The sequence below is a fragment of the Micromys minutus genome, assembly GCF_963924665.1.
Source record: "Micromys minutus genome assembly, chromosome: 29".
Classification (NCBI taxonomy): domain Eukaryota; kingdom Metazoa; phylum Chordata; class Mammalia; order Rodentia; family Muridae; genus Micromys; species Micromys minutus.
The window spans coordinates 16,187,119-16,211,034 of NC_137964.1; positions in this window are offsets into that span (position 1 = coordinate 16,187,119).

Sequence of the window (23,916 nt, forward strand, 5' to 3'; positions counted from 1 at the left end):
TATATACATATATACATGCATATATATGAGTCACCAGTAGAAAAAGTTTAATGGCCTCTATTCTAGAGCCCCTGCCTAAAGCAGCTGTGTTTTTACTAGTATTGTATAGACCATATAACAGTCTTCTTTGAAATACACACTGCTCTAGGAGAAAGGAGGAAGGATCCTGGGATTCAGGAAATATATCAACTTCACAAGTCTGCAGAAACTGAACCAGCTGAGATTCACCAGGTCCCTCTCCCTGTCTGAGGGGACCCTGATCACATAAGCTGCAAAATAAAGAGGAAACTGTCGGACCAGGCTGGGGAAGCTGCTTGCTGGCTGTGCAGAGAGCTCTGGAAATGAAGCTTTCACAAGTGAGCACACATGCTGGCATGACTTTTTAGTGATACAGATGCTTGTGAGTCATCTCTGCTGCTGTAAGTAACCCCTCACCTATACTCCTGTCTGAATCAATGAACTCTTTGGTTCACTAAATTGAACTTTGGTGTAGAGGTTAAGTTTGAACTACCATGAGTTTGCCTATTTGGGGTAAATAAATGTGTGTGTGTGTGTGTGTGTGTGTGTGTGTGTGTGTGTGTGTGTGTGTGTAGGTGTATGTGTGTGTATGTATGTATGTGTATTATATGTGTATTTAAGTGTGTGTATGTGTGTGTGAATGTGTGTATGTATATTTTTGAACGGGTGTGCATGTGAATGTGTGTGAATGTGTGTGTAAATGTGTGTGTATTCATGTATGTGTGTGAATATTTATGTATGTGTGTGTATCTTTGTGTGAATGTGTGTGTATGTGAATGTGTGTGTATGTGTGTGAATGTGTGTGTGTGAATGTGTGTGTATTCATGTATGTGTGTGAATGTTTATGTATGTGTGTGTATCTTTGTGTAAATGTGTGTATGTGTGTGAATGTGTGTGTATGTGAATGTGTGTATATGTGAATGTGTGTGTATGCATGTATGTGTTTGTGTATGTGTGTGAATGTGTATGTATGTGTGTGTATCTTTGTACGAATGTGTGTATGTGATGTGTTTTTCCAGAAAAACTGTGATATAATTGAGTCATTGGTATTTGTTCCTGCTAAACTCATTTGGACAAGGGGGTCCCTTGCTGTTGTTGTTGTTGTTGTTGTTATCGTTAGTCTCTAGAGTAATAGTTCTCAACCTGTGGGTAATGTGGATTTCAACCTTTAGAGGTCAAACAACCTTTTCACAGTGGCCACATATCAGATATCCTGCATAACATATTTACATTGTTATATATACACTGTTATTCATAACAGTAGCCGAAGTACCATTATGATGGGGTCACCACAACATGAGGAACTGTACTAAAGGGTTGAGACATTAGAAAGGTTGAGAACCACTGCTCTAGAGGAATCTCATTAAAGGAACAGAAATGATAGACTGTATATATAACAAGGTATTTATCAGACTGACTTACATGTTAGGAGCTGGGTAGGCCATCTATAAGCTATGAGTCAGGATCCTAAGAACCCTGTAGTTTCTCATTGCTTCTCAGCAGTTCCAAGCTGGTACTGAAGGCCTAGAGAATTCCTAATGAGCTCCTGCTCTTCACCCAACATTTGGAAGACTGAAAAAGCTGAAAGCTGACATCTGAAAATAAATGGTGATGGCAGCAATAGTAAGATAGATGCACTCACCAACAAGAGGTGAAGACAGAAAGGCAAACAGCACTACTGTTCCCTTGGACCTCTTTACAACTGGACTGATGCTGTCTCCTATTTCTCTATGCTGAAGGAAAAGCATGTATATCTTAGTTGATTTCAGATCCAAACAAGTTAACCTTCAGGATTAACATTCATAATCCTGGTCTCCAAAAATCACCAGAACTAGTCAAAAGTAACATCTTGCCCTCCCTAGACAACTAACCCTCACTTCCTTACCATTACCACCCTGGGAAATGGGGGGGGGCAATGTTTTTTTCTAGGTCCCTGAGGTACAAACATTCAGAGTCCTAGATAGAGTGTTGGTAACTTCATATCAGATGGGTTACAAATTTTACTATCCTGTGGGATGGAGAGATGGCTCTGTGTATGCATGTTGATTCACTCCTTCTATAAGGAGAAATACCACCAACCCAAATCATAACAGCCAAATTAACTAAGGCAAAGAAGTAATTAAAGCAAGCTTTTTATCCATGAACACAGGCTGCCTCCCCTTACATTCAAGAGGTCAGCATTGGGTAGTGAGAAAGGTAAGGTTTATATGGCTCATGAGTTGAGAATTCTAAATGGGGAATTTGACAGGGAAATGTGCAGGATTACAGAAGCAGAGCTTAACAAGATTGTCGTAACAACACATAGTTGAAACGACCTTTAAAACAAAGGCAGGGCTGCAAAATGGTCATAACAAGCCCCCCAAAGCAAAGGTTCACATGCAAGGTGGCCATAAAATCTTTTGAAACAGAGACTTGCTTGCAGTTTCCTGAGACAGGTAGTACATAGCCATTTATACTTAAGGTTACAGTCAGGGCATAGCCCAATCTTTGATAAATAGTTTTAATCATAAACAGGAATGAGCCTGGTACATCTTTATTATAAGATGGCTTCCAAGCCCAAGATGGAGGTTGGTTCATCCCTTCTACCTATGGGATCTAGTAATGAAACTCAGGTCTCCAGCCTTGGTACCCAGTACCTTTCTTTACTTACTGAGCTACCTCACTGGCCAGAGAGGATTTTTACTGTAGTCTTCAGCAACTTAAGGGCTGCAAAGGGAGAGCCCTATACCCATGCCCCCCACCCAGAGTCTATCCCCTTTTTGTTCCTCAGCCTTTGAGCACCTTCCAGCTCTCTTGTCAACATTTACTAATGTCCTTTGTCATGCTTCCCTTTCTCTGTCCTTGATCTCTTCACAAAGTACTGAGGACATTTTTAAAGCAACAAAACACTACCTAGATCTGCTTTCTGGGGATGGCCAATGCAAAGATCATGCCTGATCAAGGTAGGGATGCCCCCTGGGCTGTCTCAGCTTTGTCTCCCACATAATGCGTACAGAAGAGGACATTGGAATCTAAGAGCAAAGATGTTCTAAGAAGAGACACTTTGCACCATCACACTACTGAAACAATGGCGCCAGAGGTGGTAGAAACTTCCCTGGAATCTCACGTTGGGAGAAGGCAAAGGCTGGGAGCTTGGCACTAGTCCTGCGGAAGCTGGTCCCACGAATTCTCATACCACCTTGCAAGAGACACAGCAGCCCAGACAGTGAGAGTAGACAAGAGAAACCTCAACCAAAACTTCATGTTAGGACCCCACAGGTAAACATAAATGATCTCTTTGTTTGTCTCTCTTCCCAGCGTGACTACCTCGAAGAGAGCCCTTTGCTAGGACTTTTGTTATGACCTTGTCTGTTCAATTGCCTCACTGAGCTTGCTTATCTGGGCTGCCAGAGCTCAGGCATTGACCCAAACAAGTCCATTCACTATATGAACATCAGCCAGCAAGGAGTTCCATGTGTTTTAAGTGAAACAACACAGATTTAATTTCCCAGCAACTGCATTCACTAAACATCGGTTCTTGCAAATCCGGGGTGTTGCTTAGACCCTTGATCCGGTTCAGTTTCGTTTTTTCCTTATATCTCAGTAAAAATCAGCCTATATAAACCCTTGTGAATTTTTCTTTCTGCCTGGCTTCCCTCCTCTGTCCTTTATCTACCCCCCTGTGTTTGGCTGATGGCAAATCAATGACACATTTTTCTTTAAACAGCCTACACTTGGTACTTTACAACAGACCACAAGGGCCCCCGCCTTTTAATTACTCCTGCTGAGCCCAGCACTATATATAACACTAATGTTTCTGGGACTGCCAGCAATTAAAACCAAAAATAAATAACACATTACAAGCTGCAGACCCAGCTAGGCTCGGGAAAGGCTCTGGATGGAGTGGAGGCTTTTCATTTGGAATCGTGATTTTCTCCAGGCCTTACTGAAGATAAACACAGGCCAAACAGCTGTCTGCCAGGGGTTGGGAGCAGAAAGCCTCAACTGAACTCTCCTTCTCTTGCTCTGGGCCTTAGGAAGCTGGCATTCTTCAACCTGTGTTTCTCTGTGCTGATGGGAAATACAGGAAATGTTCTAGAACAAAGCTGTCAACACACACACACACACACACACACACACACACACACACACACACACACACATTATGAACATGTTGCTGCAGGCCCTGTATCGAATTGGAAGTAGATTTATAGATTTTTCACTGTTGTTGTTGTTGTTGTTGTTTTTTTCTACATCAAATAAAATACTGAAAGCAATTCTGGGGTATGTGTGTCTTACTTCATTTATTGAATGTGTGAAGCTGGTACTGAAGAAGAACAATTATAAAACCCAACTTGTATGGCTGGGGCTGTAGCTCAGCTAGTAGAGCGCTCTTTTAGCACATCAAAAGACCTGGGTTCTATCCCAAGGATCCCAAAAACCCACTGTGGTGGTCACACCTGTAGACCCAGATTGCCATCTTCTATCTGGCAAGTTGTCAATCAATATTCACCACCACAAGTCAGGAGTTTACAATCTTCTGGAGACTTCTGGATGCTTCCCTCAGAGGTTGCTGCAGGACAGGCTCCTCCTAATACCTAAGAAAAATTTGAAAGGGGAATCCCCTCCCCCACTGTGAAAAGGCCAGTACCTGCTGCTCCTGCAGAGAGCTCTGTTGGGGCTGAATCCTTCTCAAGTCTTGCATCCTAGACTGCCAAGAAGTACAAGATGCAAATTCAAACTCACCAGGCAGAGCCATGGGAACTTTCCATTCTCTGCTGGAGTTAGTGGCATGGCTGAAGCCAAAGAATCTCTCCTAAAAGTAATAAAATACCCACCTTCACCCAAGTTGACAACAGAGAGACAATGCTGATGCTGGAATATCACCACTGGATTTTTTTTTTTTTTTCTTTCCCTGCTAGGAACAGGAGTACACGCTCAGCCCTGAGCCAGAATGTCTCCACAGAGAACAAAGCTGATTACTGTGACAGTGCCTTTATTGTAGTTATTACTGGTGGAAATAAACTAGTATAAGGCCTGTGGGGCCGAGGTGAGCTGTAGGGGGAAGAAACTCCCAAGGACAAAAGTCAGGAAGGACCACAGATCTGCTGCTCATTGGCTTCCACTGAACATTGGTTTCTCCTTCTAATAGAAGGGAGCTGTGAATAGGATTTGATTTCAGAAGAGCCTGCCTTGTTTATTGAATAAGAACCAGCAGGATGCAGAGAGGAAGGGGTGGCTCAGTGGTAGAGCACTGGCCTAGTGTTCCCAAGGTCCTGTTTCTATCCCCAGCACTGAACATCAAAACCATCTGTATCCGCGGTGGAGGATTTATAGTGTAGGAACTGTCAGGGTCCAAGCCTGGGTCTTGGCAGCCCCAGAAAGCCAGGCTCAGCCATTCATCCTAACCAAGCCAGCCAAAGAGATAAGTACGCGCAAAAGGCACAAAAAGGAGACTTGTTCAGTGCAGCTACATTGGGAAGAGGAGCAAAGAGGTCCTGTGATCCCCTGTTGATGATGACGGATGGATTTAAAAATAGATCTCCAGGTCCTGACATGAAGTTTAGGTTAAGGAGAGAGGGAGAGAGTTTCCATAACTAAGCACTCCGAGTCAAACTCTGTCCTATCTAGCACCGAGGCATCAGTCTTTCCTGAAAGGTGGTCTGACAATTTTTAGAAACGATGCGAACCATCTTTCTGGGAGACAAGCTCCCTTCTGGCTGGCACCAAGCATCAGTCCCTCTCTTCTCTAGCGTGAGATTCCCCTGAAGAATTGTAATTTCCCTGGGTCTATTGTTCCAATAGTCTGATAAGCCTAGGATGGGACACATGACTCTAGCGCAGTGGTTTCTGACCTTTTAACACAGTTCCTCATGCCCTGGTGGCCCCCAACCATCAAATTATTGCATTGCTACTTCATAACTGGGATTTTGATACCATTATGAATCATACTGTAAATAACTGAAATGTAGGATGTACAAACTCCCAAAGGGGTTATGACTCACAGATTGAGAAGCTTTAGAATGTCTCCATTCCTGTTGGGGAGGCTCCACTTAGAAGACAGCACTAGCTCCTCCCCTTTGGTACCACTTACCCTTCGCCATCATTCTTCAAATTCTATACAAGTTTCCTGCTTGAGGGAAACATTGAGGACAAGGGCAATGAATACAGTCTGCAGCCAGCTGTCTGGCACAGCTCAGATAGAGGCTCTGGCTCTCTTGCCTGTCCATCTATTTTTAAGCTCCATCCGTCATCATCCTTTTTTTTTCTCCATGGCAGGTTCCTGGCCCCCACCCTCCACCTAGCCTGCCCTCCGATTGGCCTGCTTCCCTTGAACGAATGTTTTATTTCTCAAATTGATGGGTGCCCTGGTGCTGCAGCCCCTGTTAAACACTGGATTAAACATCACACCTATTGAGTGCGAGTGGAGATCATTTTTCTTTTGTAAATATGGAATGGGATCTAGTTCCAAGTCACCGCTCATGGTGCTGTTTGTTAGAGAGGGTCACGCCATTTTGTAAAGCTCCTCCATCTTGGTTGAACTGTGGCCGTTCCCCTAACTTCAGTAATCACATCCCTAGATGCAAGTACCCTGCCTTCCCTGCTCAACGGACCCAAGAAATGGCCTCAGGAAAGAAGCTTACTGACCACCTGACATTCTCTAACTAGCTGTTTGCTTACCCCCAGCAAGACTAACTAACTTCTCTCCCCACTTAACCTGTCTGCCTGATAGAAAACCCCAATTTGTAAGCTGAAGGTGAGCTTAGAGTCTTATATGGACCCATTTTGCAGGTTGTTTTCTGCAAGTAAAGACCTGCACTATTAGTAGGTTCTTCAATTCTTTGTCTTTTATTCTCTCTAATCTTTCACTATTAAGCACTCTGGCTGTTTGAGTTGTCTATTCTTCAGAGACAGATTCTCAAAAGGTTTGGGATGTGGGGTTCAAAGAGACTCTGTGTCAGATTGAGAGAAGTAAGACGTCTATTAGAAAATTTATTAATACTAAGGACAGTATGACAAAGATTCCAAAGAGGATCAAGATCATGAGATAAGAGTTGGGGTCCCTTTTAAAGGTCTAGCAGGAAGAGTAGGAACTTCACATTATAAACTTGCAACAAGGCTGTCTACTTCAGGTGTCAGGGAAGGGGAACAGAGTGTCGTGTGTGGTCACCAGTACCCATTTGGATGTAAAGTCACTTCCCCGGGTAAGAAACCCAATACACTGAAGAAATATTTTAGCTAGAAATTCTTGGACTGTGCCCATCTGTGTACTTTAATATACCTTAGAGGGGGAAAGGGCTGTTGTAGGTATTGTGGCCTGAGAAGTAATTTGGCATAGATTCTAATATTACTGGTTGATCACAACTAGCCTAGCCTGGCCTTGAGCAGCCAAGTCTTCATAAATTTTATAAGTTTCAGGACCTTCCTAAGACTCACAAGATGTTTATTTCCTGAGTCTCATGAGCCTCCCTCTCTCATGAACTATTTCAACCCAGTGGAAATTTCAATACAACTTGAGACTGTGCATGACCTTGAACTTCTGTTCCTCCTGCCTCTATCTCCTGAGCGCTGAGATCACAGATGTGTGCTGCACACCTGGTATATCCGCCACGGAAGATAGAATGAAGAGCTTTGTGCATGCTAGACAAGTACTCTACCAACTGAGATGCATTCCCAATACGTAGTCCCTCTTCTTAGTTTTGGACTTACTGGAGCTTAGGTAGAAAGGATTCACAAATAAAAACTATCATGCAGTGAAAGCAACCCAGACCAAAAGTTCACACTTTTAGCCTAGAGTCATAAAAGGTGATATAAAGCAAAATGTTTTTCTAGTTTTAAATCTGTCATGGATTTAAAAAAGTATTTAGGTGATATGTCTAATAATGTAAATAAAAAATCCAATATAAAGTTCCATAGCTTCAGGATGGCTATTATAACTGTATAGATTTATATATATATTTCTCTAAAAGGTTCCTCAACCTTTTCATATTGTCACAGAAAGCATGAGGCTCCCAATATACAAACTCCCAAAGACAAACCACATTCAGGACATACCTTTTAAGCACCAATCATATTGTACCAAACTGTAGCTACACTGCAAAAATATTCTGCAATCAAACTAACACTATGCTTGGCCCATGAAGAAGCTCATTGCTTTTTTTTTTTTTTTTTTTTTTTTTTTTTTTTTTTTTTTTTTTTTTTTTTGCTCTGAAACCTTCCACTTTCATGAAGCAAACAGTAGAGACAGAAATTACCAAGGCAGGTAACTAAGCCTCTTGCAGATGCTTCAGGTTCTAGGAAATCAATAACCTGGGAAAATTCAATCAGCAAGAGATTCTCCCTGGCATCCATCCACTTGTTTGTTGTGTGAGACATTTACTCAAGAGTCATGACACTTTACATCCACACAGACCAAAGCAACAATTGCATCAAAGTCCGACTTAGTGAATTGATGAGTTTATTGGGGTTACTTACAGGAGTATGTGTGAGGGATCACTTATGGGAGCAGAGATGACTCAAAGGCAACTATATCACTGAAAGGAATCTACCTCAACATAGATGTGGTGGTTTAGAAACCTTTACCTTTGCTGAAAGAAGTATATCCACAGGAATGACTTTGAGCATTTATAGCTTTACTCTACTTCCAGTTCACTTTTTTTTTTTTCTGTTTTATATTTGTGTTTGAAGATGTGATCTCCCAGCTTCCTGCTCTGTCTATTTTCTTGCCAACTCTGCTTTTATAGACTCTCTCACTATAGACCCCAATAATTGGAACCATAGGCCCCAATAAATTCTTCCTTCTGTGAGTTTCTTTCTGTAACATTTTATCATAGCAGCAGAAAGGTAACTAATAAAATGAAAATCCTACCCAGGAAAGCTGGACCCCTGGAGTCCTCTGAAAAACTTACTGTTAGCAACATAGGTCTGAAAATGTTCACCAGACTGCAGTACTCATCAGAGTCTCCTCTTCTACTGGTTGTTTACTGCTTTCTTAAACTTGAGGAGGGCAATTTGTGAATCTTTTAAGTTTCAGGAACTTCCTAAGACTTGTGAGATGTTTACTTCAAGAGTGTCATGAGCCTCCCTCTCTAGGTACTATTTCAACCCAGACAAAATTTCTACACAACTGCAAAAATTCCATATGGGGCAGGGAAAATTTCTCATTTAGGAGATGATGGGAAATTGAGTTTCTAATGTCATTCACAGATTCTAGGTAAGTACCTCCAAAGTGCCAGAAACTATCACATTTTTTTTCTTTTGGGATCCTTTGACTTCTAGCCCAGTCCTATTGCAGGCTGTGCAGACTGGTGATCCGGTTTTCCTCAGATCACAGATGTATAAGAAATGTATGTTCTTCCATCCATGCATAAATATTGATCAAATGACTTTTTAAATTATTTAATTGCTAATTGCACATCTGCTCAGAAATATTCTTTGCCCAATCCTCCTTCCAAACAGCTGCACAAGAACCTGAACTGTAATTTCTCTAACACATCCATCAACATTTACGCCCAGCTCAGTACCACCTACAGAAATGTTCATGGCACTTAAAACCCACAGCTGGTTTTCAGAACTTACACACTGTAATTCCCCAATTAACCAGGCTTAAAAAAATCATTCCAGGGTGGACTAGGAATTATGTAAGCTACAGATGTAACAGTGATTATACCTAGCCCTTTCTGGATGGCGCTCACCCTAGCCACAGGAATCATTGCACAAATGCTAATTAGTTACATTCATCAGGGATGCCCCATGTGGAATGCAGCAGTCTTTGGAAACCAGAAAAGTCCTGGGCTACTTTTTAAATGGGAAAGGGAGGCCAATGGCAAAGAGCCCAGCTTTATACCTTGTATGTACCCAAAAGTATAATGAGATAGCATAGAGGGGTTTTGTTAAATTTTGTGCTAGGGGCTAATTAGGCCATGCCCATCTGGACAACTTCCTCTTCTCTCCACTCTCACAGCCGCTGAAAAGGAGGTGGTGAGACACCTTAAGGAAGAGATCCTATCTGTGAATATGTGATCCTCTGACTCCCCAGATGACTGGATTCCAGAACAGTAGCAAGATATTTATTCCCCATAGGAAATATGTAGACCTCAGCTACCAGACTAAAACATCAAAGGGATGTGCATAGCATTCCCCCCACCTGTATAATGGGTATACCTTGACTCAATGCTCCATTTCTCTCTACCTCCCCTACAGCATCAAAGGCACAGTTGATAAGATCCCTTCCTCCTTTCTTTACAATGAAGAAGAACCCCCCATCTCCCTTCCCTGCCACCCTAGAATCAGAGATGACTATAAGATATACTATGGGCTACTCATAAACCAATGCCAGGAAACCTTTTCTGAGATGTACAAAAACAGGACCCCCTACTCTACCTCATGGACTTGAACTCTCTTCAGAGCCTCCACCATTCTGTGTATACTGAGGCCTTAACATTATTCTGAGACCCAGTCATGCTGTCTTCCCATGACATTAGTACCTCTCCTACCCCTTATGCCCCAAATATAAGGTCTTTTAGTTTTGTGGAAAATGACAATATCAACATAGCTGTAGGGCTCTTTATACCTATACAGAGAACAGGAAACTGGAGCAATCTTCATGGATCTGGGAATGAGACAGTGACAGCTTGAGATAATGTCTATCTTACCCTGTTTCCCATACCACTACCTGATCCAATATTGCTAAGCTTCTAGATCAGAAGTTCTCAATCCGTAGGCCGCAATTTCTTTGAGGGTTGCATGACCCTTTGTAGGAGCCACCTAAGACCATCAGTTGCAAAATTATAGTTATGGAGTAGCAATAAAAATAATTTTATGGTTGAAGGTCACCACAGTATGAGGAACCATATTAAAAGGTCACAGCATAAGGAAGGTGGAGGTTCTAGAGGCAAAACCAAGATGGTTGGTGTGTTACTCAGCATTTCTGTATGCTTAGTACTTGGGAGACTAAATTCAAGGCCATTGTGGGAGACATAGACCCAGTATTTTTTTTTTTTAAATTAAAGGTGTACTGTGTGTGTGTGTGTGTGTATGTGTGTGTGCATGTGTGTGTGTCTATCCAGGTACATGTGCATGTGTGTGTGCACATCTGTCATCTGTGTGGCTGTCAGAAGTTACTTGGGTATCATTTCTTAGGTATCATCTACCTTGTATTTCAAGACGGATTCTCCTTTTTTTAAAAAAAAAAAGCATTATTTTTATTTCCATATAGAGTTTCACAATAAACAGGTTTCATGGTTTATCTTTCTTTCCCAGCTAGTTTGGAAGACATTTCCAAAGTATAACAACTTATTTATTTTTTTGAGTAGCTCATCCTGTGTATTTTGATCTTCATCATCTCCTAGTCTCCCCCACTAACTTTTCCTAGATCCACCCCCATCTCTACCTACCCCAATTTTTATGTCCTTTCTATTTTCTGAAAATAACTCACCAAAGTACAATTCGTGATAATCATATACTCCTGCACGTGTGGTAATTCTCAGGAGCATGGTTAACCTACCCAGGAGCAAAGTCTTAGAGAAAACTCTTTTTTTTTTTTCCTGTCCTAGAAACCATCAACAGTAACGATCTCCTCAGTTAGGGGTGGCCCATGAGCCCTTCCTCATCCATGTTGGAACATAACTGATTTGATCTTTTACAAATCTTGTGCATGTAACTGTAACCACAGATTCTGTGAGTTTGTGAGTGACAGGGATCTATTGTCCAAAAAACTCTTTGACTCTTTGTCCCTCCCACTCTTTGGCTCTTTCAGTCTTTTTGCCCTTTCCTTTGATGATCCCTGAGCCTTGGTGGGATATGACATAGATTCATGACTGAGCTCTCCAATGAGAGTCTCTTAGTTCTATTGTGAACTGGCAGATTCTGTTAACCTTCATTTAAAAAAAAAAAAAAAAAAAAAAAAACAAGAAGAAGAAAGGAAAAAAGAAATGGGTATATCATAAGACAAGGCTTTCTCCCTGGTCCATTGTGAGATATTGGAAGCAAACTATCCAACCATGAGTTTCTGGAATTCTCTCATTTCTTCTTGTCTCAGTGGAAAATTCCAGGTTCACTTATATACACTACTATATCTGGTTTTCATGTACATTCTGGTGTTTGAACTCAGATCTTCACACTCACGTGGTAAGCCAACCTACCCAACCCATTTTGTCTTTTCCTTCCTCAATGAAGGCCTGTGCTTGCCTGGCTTAGATCCTAATTTCTTTCTCCCGCTTCAAAGAAGCCCAGAGAATGAAAGGAGATGGCTTGCCTTCTATTCAAAGGAGTACAGCCTCCCTTGCTTCAGCGAATGACACTGACATTTGCATAAAACCTGAATTGAGATGCTTCAGCGTGGCTTGCGCATGAAGCAAGCCCTTTGCTCTGCTCCTGTCTGTGAGCTGCACCGGAGATCATATGCCCCATGTCTCTTGTTCCACGCAGCCAATCTTGGAGCCAGCCAGCAAGCAGGAGGCAGGAATGGAGCCAGCTGCTTGACGACTTTAATGTTAAAATGTGTTGAACATTCACAGGCCACGGAACTCTGCTAAGTGAACCAAATGGGCTTCCCTAAAGCCATCTGCTCCCTCCATCACCTCCCAGCTGCAACCCTCCTGTGCGCCGGGAATAAGCTTGCTGGGGATGGCTCAGGAAGTGTAGAGAGATTTTTTTTTTTTTCTTTCCTGTTGAGCTGCTAATACCAGATGCTGATGTCACAATCAGAACTGGCAGAGAAAAGTCAGGCAGCAAGCAGAGCATTCCCCCAGAGAACAAGAATGTACCCTTTCCCTAATGAGTGCTTCTGAGAGGTATCTTTACATGTCCACAGCCCCTCTGCATCCTTAGTTAATGAGATGGTTACAAAACTACCGAAGAGATGTGGTGGCGGCTGGCTAAGCTGTTCAACAGAACACTCTTCCTCTTGGAATACATAGCTGGTCCACAACTGCCAATCTTCCCGTGTAGCTGTTGGGTTTCGAGGCATGATACCTGTTGGGTTCAGTTGCACAAGTCTGTAATTCTAGATACTCAGGAGGGCAAAGTAGAAGAACCACAGGTTTAAGATCAGTATGAGCAAATGTGTGAGTGTCACAAAATAAAGTGTAAAAGAGAGGGCTCGGGCTATAATTCAGTAGTAGAGTCTGGAATCCCCCAGTTAGAGGCTGGGGATATGCCTCAGTGGCAGAACTCCTGCCTAGAATTCCCAAGTGGGGGCTGTAGCTCAATGATAGACCTCCTCACTAAAATCCCCTAGTGAGGGGCTAGGGGCGTGGCTCAATGGTAGAGCACCTGCCTAAAATCCCAGTGAGGGGCTGGGGGTGTGACTCAGTGGTAGACAGAGAATCTGTCTAGAATCCCAGTAAAGAGTTGAGAGTTGGGGTCGGCCAGAGGATCTTGTTCCATCCCTAGTACAGGATTACTAAGTCCTATAGTTCTGGTTAACATGGTAGGTTTCTTTCTACATTCCTGGCTCTATCACAAGCCCTTGAACCACCATCTGCCAGTTCCATAAAAGAAAAAATGCCTGTCTTTACACTGCATTTGAGGAAACTGAGGTGTGGGCAACATAAATGTTAAGTCCAAGGTCACAAAACTGGAACTATAATTTGAAACCAGACAGTCAGACTCCAGATGCTACCGTGACAATTACTGTCCTGTACTGCCCTGTATCACCTTCTTTGGGGGACAGAAAAAAAAATCTATGACCTGAAAAAAAATCTAAATAGGATTATTTTAGACAACTATTACTGTCTAAAGACTCTCACGTTAACAATGGGATATTTTCTATGTAGTTTTAGTTATAAACTCACGGGGGGTGGACTTATGAAATTGTCAATCAAATTTTAAAGAAGGCCTCCCCATTCCATAGTTCATGCTCAATAGCAGAAGCTCTGTGTTATTTTTCTAGCTCACCTTAGAGATACGTGATTCTGAGAATATGTAGTAGTATCTTCCAAACCCTCTACGTCTCTGAACAACCAAAGTTGGGTAAACAGTCTCACCTTCGCTCACCTTCAATGCCCTCACCTGAAGAAGCAGGGGCAGCAATGGAAGCTCACAAATGCATAGTACTGTTTACTACTGTGAAACCCAAGAGAGGGTGATGCTAGAGGATGCAACACTGGGTGCATAGATGAAGCCTAGATCATAGGCAAATCAAATCAGACCAAGTTCAAGTTCAGGGCAACTCTTCTTCAGGTGGAAGACAAAGAGATGTTGGCCATGTACTGGTGGCAAGAACGACGCTTGGCAAGAGCACTGTTGTGAGACAACATGAATTGACGGCTGCTTGGGGATGATGTATGAGAGATGGGAAGTGTAAGATGGAGCACCAAGTTTCCCACTTAGTAGCACACTGCAGCAGAGCATATAAGTTCCCAAAATTTTCATTTCCATTCGAGATTTCACTGCTTCTAAAGTGTCCCAGAGTTCTTTGCAGGGGTTGGAAGGGTAACCATGTGACATGGTTCTCACCAATGAACTGTCCTGAATTGTAGCACTTTCTGGAAAGTTCTGGAAAGATGACTTCCTCAGGTGGATCACATCCCCTGCCGCTGTATACTAACTCTAAAGACAATGCTAAAGTTAGCGTGGAAGAGCTCTGACTTCCTGGTGATTCTAGCAACCACAGTGCTAGCCCCGAGCCTCTGAAGTAGCTCACAATAAACAAAACACTGAGAGAAGAGTGAATGGTATAATTCTTTTAATATTAAGTTAATGGAGCAGGGAGCAGGTTCAGTTAGTAAAGCACAGCATCCACCTTAATCACTCCCTTATTCCTTGTGGTTTTGTTTTGGTTTTTGGGTTTTTTTTTTTTTTTTTTTTTTTTCTGAGACAGGGTTTCTCTGTGTAGGTCTGACTGACCTGAAACCCACCCTGTAGACCAGGCTGGCCTTTAGCTCACAGTGATCTGCCTACTTATGCCTCTAAAGTGTTGAAACCCCATTTTATAAAAAGCTAACCAATTGTGGTGGTGCACACCTTTAACCCTGACACTTGGGAGGCAGAGACAGGTGAGTCTCTGTAAATTTCAAGCCAACCTGGTCTACATAAAAAATTCCAGGGCAGCCAGACTTATAAAGTGAAACCCCCATCTCAGAAAGAAAGGAAGGAAGGAAGGAAGGAAGGAAGGAAGGAAGGAAGGGATGGAAGAGGGAGGGAGGGAGGGAGGGAGAAAAGAAGGAAGGAAGGAAGGAAGGAAGGAAGGAAGGAAGGGAGGGAGGGAGGGAGAAAGAAAGGAAGGAAGGAAGGAAGGGAGGGAGGGAGAAAGAAAGGAAGGAAAGAAGGAAGGAAGGAAGGAAGGAAGGAAGGAAGGAAGGAAGGAAGGAAGGAAGAACCATGTGAAGTATAGTGCACTATAATCTCAGCGTTAGGAAGATGAAGACAGAAAGAACACAGCAAGCTACTGGCCAATAAGAGACCCTGTGTTTAAAACCATGATGGACTGTCTCTGAGGAATAGCATCCTCTGCTGACCTCTGACCTCCATATACACATAAACACATGTACTCCCATCCATATAAACACACACATGCATCCAAACACACATCTACATGCATATGCATGTACACACAGGCAGACACACATGAACACACACATACACACACACACACACACACACACACACACACACACACACACCAGAAACTTCAAAGGAATCGTACAAATGACTATTTTATTCCTCCCACAAGTACCTCTAGTCTTGGGCTATGAGATGTATGTCAACGTCTCTTTTCTAATGTAAGGCTTGTTTTTCTGTTCTCCATCTGCCATGGAATAGAACTATGGAGCCATAGGTCATAGAGCTTGCAGTTTTCACTTTTAAGTTTCTTCTATTTGTCAGGGACAATTGAATGGTGCAGAACATTTTCTGAAAACTGAAGACATTTCAGAGTGAAAATTCTTGCTGGGATTATAGCCTGTTCCCTGGTGTGTGTGTGTGTGTGTGTGTGTGTGTGTGTGTGTGTGTGTTTGCATTGTACATGGATGTGCAGAACAGATGTTAACCTCTGGTATGTTTCCCCAGAGCTAATCATTTTGAGACAAGGTCTTGATTTTTGGCTTTTCTGGGTGGCCAGTGAGCCCTACCTATCTCTGCCACCCTGGTATTGAGGTCTCAAGCCTGCACCCCCATGCCTGCCCTTTATTTCCCCTATGAAAGAAACCTGAACTGTGCATGCTCTCAGAGGTCAGAGGAGGAGGTCAGGCACCATGTTCTACTCCTCTCTAACTTACTCCCTTGAGGGTGGAGACTGTCACTAAGTCTAAATTTAGGAGAAGCCAGGAAGCCCACAGAGACCCTCTCACCTTCAGCATCTGCACCCCACAACACTAAGGCTTCAGATGCACATCCAGCTAGCCTCACCTTTTTTTTTTTGCCTGGGGGCTAGGGATTTGAACTCGGGTCCTCACGCTTGTGCAGCAGGTCATCATTTAACTCCAGCCATGTATGGACTCTGATGAAGTCTACCTTCATCACTGTCCCCCCTACACTGTCTCCAAGTCTTCATCCATCTCCAGACTTCACCAAGAAGCCTTTCTTCAGCCATAATCCATAAGTCACTTCTATTTCATTTCACCACAATTTATTCTTGAAAGAATATTTGTGTGTCTATTTCCATAAAGCATTGTTTTGAAACTATTGCCCTGAAATGAGTTTAGGCTTCTACCCACAGAAGCCACACTTCCTTTTGATGAATAGTCCTTAAGGCCTGTCCATCCTGGTTTTAACAGTCCATAATTCCAAATACTGCCTCTGTCATCCACCCCCCTGACTACAGATAGGTTCTCACTGCCTCTGCCGAGCAAGCGCCTCTCTCAGGGCTAAACTCACACTAACCAACCTTACAGAGACTCGTCAATTCAAAATAAAAAACAGCAGACTTTCAATTTACAGTGAGGCATTAGAGGCATCATAGAGAGTTCCTCAGGAACGCACCCTCTGAGCAGAGAGAATGTGTTGTGTGGTGTATTCATTTCCTTGTTGCTGTGGCAAATATTCAACCAAAACACTTTAATGGGGCTAGAGAGTTGAATCCATGGCTAAGGGTAGTTGCTGGACTTACTTGGGTTCAGATCCCTAGCAGGTAAAATTTTAAGAATGGCTGGGTATGCATCTGACTCCGTAGTGTATAGGGATGAAGGTGATGTTGAGAGGATCACTGGGGGCTTCCTGGTTCTCTGTTTGACTTCAGGTTCAGTGGCAGTCTCTGCCCTAAAGGGAGTGACTTAGAGATGGATAGAGAGCATGGCACGCAGCATCTTCCCTCTGAGATCATGTACAGGCCCGAGCCCCTGCACATGCACACACACCACACATAAGACACGTGCTCAAACAAAGCATCTTTAAGAAAAATTATTTGATTTGGGTTTCAGTTTCAGTACACTGTCATGGAGAAGTCACGGAGGAAGAACTATGGAGTAGTTGCTTACGCTGTGCCTCAGTCAGGAAGCAAGGAGAGATGGATGCTGGGACTCAGCTCACCTTCTCCTTTTCATTCAATCCTGGGCCCTGCCCCATTGGATAATGTCACCCACAGTCAGGGAGAGCCTTCCTATCTCAATGCCTTAGTTAGGTCTTCTATTGCTGTGAAGAAACACCATGACCATTGAAACTCTTATAAAGGAAAAAAAAGTTAATTAATGCTGCCTTCTAGTTCTGAGGTTCAGTCCATTATCAATCATGGCAGGAAGCATGGCAGCATGCAGGCAGATGTGGTGCTGAGCAAAGCTGAGTGTTCTACATCTTGATTGGTAGGTAGCTGAAGAACATGTCACACTGTGCGTGGCTTGAGCTTTTGAGATCTCAAAGCCAACACCCCTTAGTGACATGCTTCCTCCAACAAAGCCACATCTACTCCAACAAGGCCATATCTAATACTGCCACTTTCTATAAGCCTCTGGGTGCCATTTTTATTCAAACCATCACACTTAATTAATCCAATCTGGAAAGTCCTTCCCAGACACATTCAGAGGTTTGTCTCTTAGGTGATTCTAGATCCTGTCCGGTCAACAGTTAGAACAATCACAAAAGGACCAAGTGTCTGGGACCCTCCGAATGAAGCCACCTTTACCCTACCAGTGGAACTTGAAATAGATAGACAGCAACCTTCACATCTGCCCCCATGTTAGAAGTATCTAGGTTTATAACATCTGAAACATTCTTTAGTCAAAATTCTTCGGCAAATTCTCCTCATCCCCTGCTTGGGAGGAAGCGTTATTTCCCATAGAGATTTCCCTAGAGGATGAGGTTTTCCTTTACAGTAGAGATAGCTATGGTGTGACCTGCTAATTGCTGTAAGGTGAATAGTCAATGCTTCGGCCATCGTCTTCTTAAAATGACTCTGCAGCATTTCCGCAGCTCTGATCTATTATGCATCCCCATTAAAATTTAATGTTCAGAAAGCATCCTTATTTCCCTCATTTCTCAATTCAAAAGAAACGACTCACTTTGGACCCCTAGGACAGGTAAGTGCAACTGATCCTGTCTGACTTCTGCCTGTGGCATAGAAACTTCTCTTAAAACTTTATCATCTAATGCTATGCTTAGCACTGGTGGTGATTTTAAAGTCTAGGTCATGGGGTGAACTTTTCAGAAAGGTTGTCCACATAGTTTCTTGTGCTTTGAAAATAAGCTACAGGGGCCCCTGAGATGGTGACACGGGTAAGGGAACTTGCAGTTAAGCCTGACAACCTGAGCTCTAGCCCAGTGACCCACAGGGAGAAAGGAGGTATCCAGCTTTCAAATGTTGTCCCCTGACCTTCACACCTATACCATGGACCTGTATGTTGCTAGACTCACATTTGGAATGTGTAGAGCTCTCCTCTCTCCTAGGATTTCTGCCATCAGAGACAGGATCTGAACTCACTCTTGGTGAGAGAGTCAATTTCTCTGGCAACAGCTTGGTGACAACTGGCTACTATTGACATATGAACTGTTGTGCCCTCCGATTCGCCCATTCTAAGAGACAACTGTGTGGCTGGTTGTGGTGCTTTGCAAACAATATACAAGTAGTGTCTGTTGGCTCTTCACTACTCTGAGTGAGTGCCTGTCTCTAAATAAATAGCACCGGGTTAGTCACCAACCTGCCTACACCTTGGCTGCCCCAGCAGAAACCATAGTAAAACATAGTGAGAGGATTAGGGGACAGTATGTCTTCTACCTACCCCCCGTTTACTTGTAACAAGTCCTGTGATACAATAGCTAAGCTTCATCCCTAAAACAAGATGGTTAACTTTGTAGATTTTAAAACCCCCTTCAGTTCCTCCTATTCTAGCTTACTCTTTTACAATCCATCCATACCCAATCTCATTATTCTATCCTAACTTACCTTACCCTAACCTATCCTAGAGTAACCTACGCTACCCTTCCCTACCCTACCCTATCCTATTTACTACATAGCTCAAGTTGACCAAGAATCACAATGTACTTCCATACTACATCTGAACTTGTGATTCTACTGCCTCAGTTTCCCAAGTGCTGGGAGTATAAATATACACCACCACACTAAATATGCCATATTCTATTTTAATCAATACTTTCTTGGTTACAAAAAAGTCACACATCCCCCAGGCACATAGAGATCAACTTATTATAGAACCAGTTATGTGTTTGGCAAACACAACAAGAGATGAATTAGTAATGTAGAAACATGTAAGGGGTAAGGAACTAAGACCCTTATGAGGAAGGTTTAATGCACTTCCTACAATTTTCAGTATTCCTACAATGATCAGTACCCCTAATAAACTAGAGGGAATGTGCAATGTGTCTATAATGTCAATGTGAGATCATTTTAAATTCTAGTCTATCACTTAATGCTTCCTGCTTATCTTTTTTAACTGCACAGTCTGAGAGATGTAGTGTAGGATAGCTTCATTTGTACAGAAAAAGGAGGCTCAAAGATATGTACTGGAGGCCTGGGAAAGGGATACCAGCCAAGCTCTGTGAAGCACATGGAGGAAAGGGAAGGAAGAAGCTAGAATATGAGCCAAGTACTCACATTTCAAGATTTTCTGAGTTGAATGGGCTGATATCGACCTGGCGAAAAGTGTGGAAGAAAACAGAGCAGATGTCAAGGAGCCCCAGCTGGCCTTGAGTGTGAAACATGTGTCAAAGGTCAGAGCAGCAGAATGTGATGGCAGGGAGCAGACAGGTTTGGAGGCCAAGAGCGAGACTTTGATGGAGCCCCTGTAGAGGGTCATAGATTGAGCACAGGGGGTAGCCCACTGGGTTACAAGTAGAATAGCTGTCCTGACCTCCTGCCTGGAACACATGCTTATGTGTCTCATGGGAGACAACACACACACACACACACACACACACACACACACACACACACATACATGCGCACGTACAAGCGCGCTCATAAACATGAATACACATTCAGAGAACCAAAGCAAGATGGGAAGGAGAAAGAGAGAAGAGATCAGTTTCCACCTAACCTGGTGTCTGAAGTCACTGAGAGGAGCCAGTATTGGTTGTTCTTGTCATCATTCTTCCTTGGAGCTCTTGTCACCATCCATCCACTACCCACAGAGAGACCCCCTTAGGTGCTGCTGAGCACGTAACTGAAATGAGCTGCTAGCTCACCCAGTCCACCCTGCCAGGATCAAGGAGAGATAGTACAGCACCCAAGCATGGGGACCTCATGGTGGCTTAAGACAACCTGGCTTGAAACCCGAGTCTATCATTTGCTGTGTAACCTTAGTCACATTGTCTCAGGGCTGCACACATTTTCCCACTAGTAAATAGTAATAATAGTGAATTGCCTCCCCCATAGAGATCAGATGTGACATATGCAATTTTTTTTACGTTATTAGTATTAGGCAGTTAATAGCTCTTGATACTTGATGCTTCTTTAAAAATGTGGATAATGATTTTGCAAAGAAACATTTCCTAGAGCTGAACTTGTAGGTTAGTAGTAGTTAGTTGGCTGTGGGCAAGGCTTTGGTTTGATCTGGGGCACTCCACAGAGAGAGAGGGGGGTGGGAAAGAGGAAAAAAGAGAGATGAATTTCCCAGTGTCAGGTGCCGAGCCTGGCACAGCCTCTTTCCGTGGTATTCAGCGGAAGCACCAGCCCTGGAGCTGTCTGGCCCCATCGTGTCCACCTGCTGGCATCCTAAGTGGACATCCTTGCCTGTCACCCCACCTCTGCTTAACCTTCTCTCCTGCTGTGATGCATGCACTTTCTTAGTTTCCTTATATAAATATCATTTCTGTTCCTGGTATTTGCTACTCAAATTGATGCATTGCACTACAGGCTATATATTTGTCTTCATTCTGAAGGAGCAATAGTTCTTTTCTTCCCTTTTAAAAATTCAATAATTTGGCTTTTGATGCCAAGCAATTTAAGTTTCTATTCCAGAGGCTGGTGGGGGTGAGGTGGGTTGGCTGTATCAGTTACATTTACATGGCTATGAATAAATACGAGACAGAGGCCACTTAAACGGGGACAGATTTATATTTTCTTGGCTCACTATTAGAGAGGTTATAGTCCATCTTGTCAGGCAAAGCATGGTGGAAGTTGGGATAGGAGGAGTAAGACGTAGGGCTCCTGGTATCTCTAACATCCAGGAAGCACAGACATCTCAGACAAGAAACAGATCCAGTTTGTACCATCAAATCCTGCCCCTGTGGACTTTTGTTTATCAGGCAGACCATAGCTCCCCAAATTCCCAGACACACACACACACACATACACACACACACACACACACACACATATACACACACACACATAAATCAGCAGATGAGGAGCAAGCATTTAAACACAGGGCAACTTTAGGGAACATTTCACATGCAAGTCATAACAGGACAGAAAGTGAAAGAGGTAAATGTGGGGGGAGGATGCAGGGCCAGTGTAAACCGCAGTTTCTCTTTCTGTGTCTTTGGTGTGCCTGTGTGTGCATGCGCGTGTACAAGTGCATGTGTGTGACATAGCCTAGAGTCAACTGACAAGATAATCTCAATTGAAGAATCAATTAATCGACAAATAATATATCAGATTGGCCTGCAGTCGTGTCTGTGGGGGATTGTGTTGTTCCTTTGTCGATTTAGGAGGGCCCAGCCCACAGCAGGTACACTGGCTGGTTGTGTGTGTCAACTTGAAACAAGAGTCATCAAAAAGGAAGAATCCTCAGTTGAGGAAATACTTCCATGAGATCCATAAGTGAGATTTTCTCAATTGGTGTCAATGGGGGAGGACCCAGCTCAATGTGGGTGGTACCATCCCTGGGCTGGTAGTCCTGGGTTCTATAAGAAAGCAGGCTGAGCAAGCCAGGGGAAGCAAGCCAGTAAGTGACATCCTTCCATGGCCTCTGCATCAGCTCCTGCCTCTAGGTTCCTGCCCTGTTTGAGTTCCTGTCCTGACTCCCCTCTTCAACTTGATTTCTGGGCAGGGTGTTATTACAGCAATAGAAACCCTAACTGAGACAGTGGGCAATACTATTCACGGGACAAGTGGTCCGGGACTGTGTAAGAAAGCTAAGTGAGCATGAGTCTGTGAAGAAGCCAGCAAGAAGTACCCTCCATGGTTTTTGCTTCAAGTTCATGTAGTTCCTGCCCTGACTTTCATCAGCCATCAGCAGTAGACTGTTACTTGGTAGTATAAGTCAAGGAAACCTTACCTCTCCTAAATTGTTTTCGATTATAGGGTTTATTATAGTGACAGAAAGGAATGCATAATAATATACAACCATACTGGGATCTTATGCCATAAAATAAATAAATATATATATATATATATATATATATATATATATATATATATATATGCATATACACACAGTCATCAGAGATGACATATATTCATCTATCATATATATGTATATAAATAATATATATGTATATAAATTATATATATATATGGAATCTGAGCTAAAACAAATCAAATGATGAGCTATCAAACATGAGCTATTCAAATTCTGTTGAATTCAGAAGGTGAGAGACAATGTCAAATACAAATGTAGGGTCTGACAAAGGGTGGAAAAATATATACCATACACATATTTTGTATACATATGCATATAAAATATATGTGTATGGTATATATTTTATATATATATAAATTATATATACATATATATAATCAGCCATTATATATAGGATATATTATATAAAATATAGCATATATATCATATATAGCAAATTATATTAACTAAATGCAGTCTATAATGAACTAGAACTTACTCAAAATGTTTTATTAGTAGTTGTCATAATATTTACTTTAATTTATAATTATAAATACACCCTTCATAAATATTTTAATGCAATTACAAAACAGTGGGAGGCCAGCCTGGTGGCACAGGCAGGCCTGTAATCCCAGGTACCCAGGAGGCAGAGGCAGGAGAGCACAAGGTTATTTGAGGCTTTTGTAAGTTACAGCACAAGGTCAAGGCCTCGTCACACTGTAGAGTGAGTTTAAGGCCAACCTGAGTAAATCAGTGAAACTTTGTCTCAAAAAGAAAGAAAGAAGGAAGAAGAGACAAAGGGAGGGAGGGAAGAAAGGAAGGAAGGAAGGGCACATGCATACACACACACACACACACACACACTTATCTTGTCATGTATGTGTCCAAAGGAATTATAGATTATCCCACTGATACACCCCATGAAAATACTGAGTAGAAGTCAGCAATGTCATTTCGGTCACGTTCGGTCACATTAATAATGGCTCAGGTAAGTTTTAGGGTCAACCTAAACTGAAGAGAGAACACAGATCTCATTCCTCATGGGAGGAGGGGATGTAGCACGTTGCCCAAGAGCACATGAGGCAGAACTAATGGCAAATAATCTGTTGCTAAGCATGTTGCTTCCTTAGACCTCTGCTGGTTCCCCTGTGATGTATGAATGATGAAAGCCTTCAGCATTCTGTGGCTCACAGACTGATAGTAAAATTAAGTGATCCTAAGCAGGGCTTTGGAACTGGAGAGATGC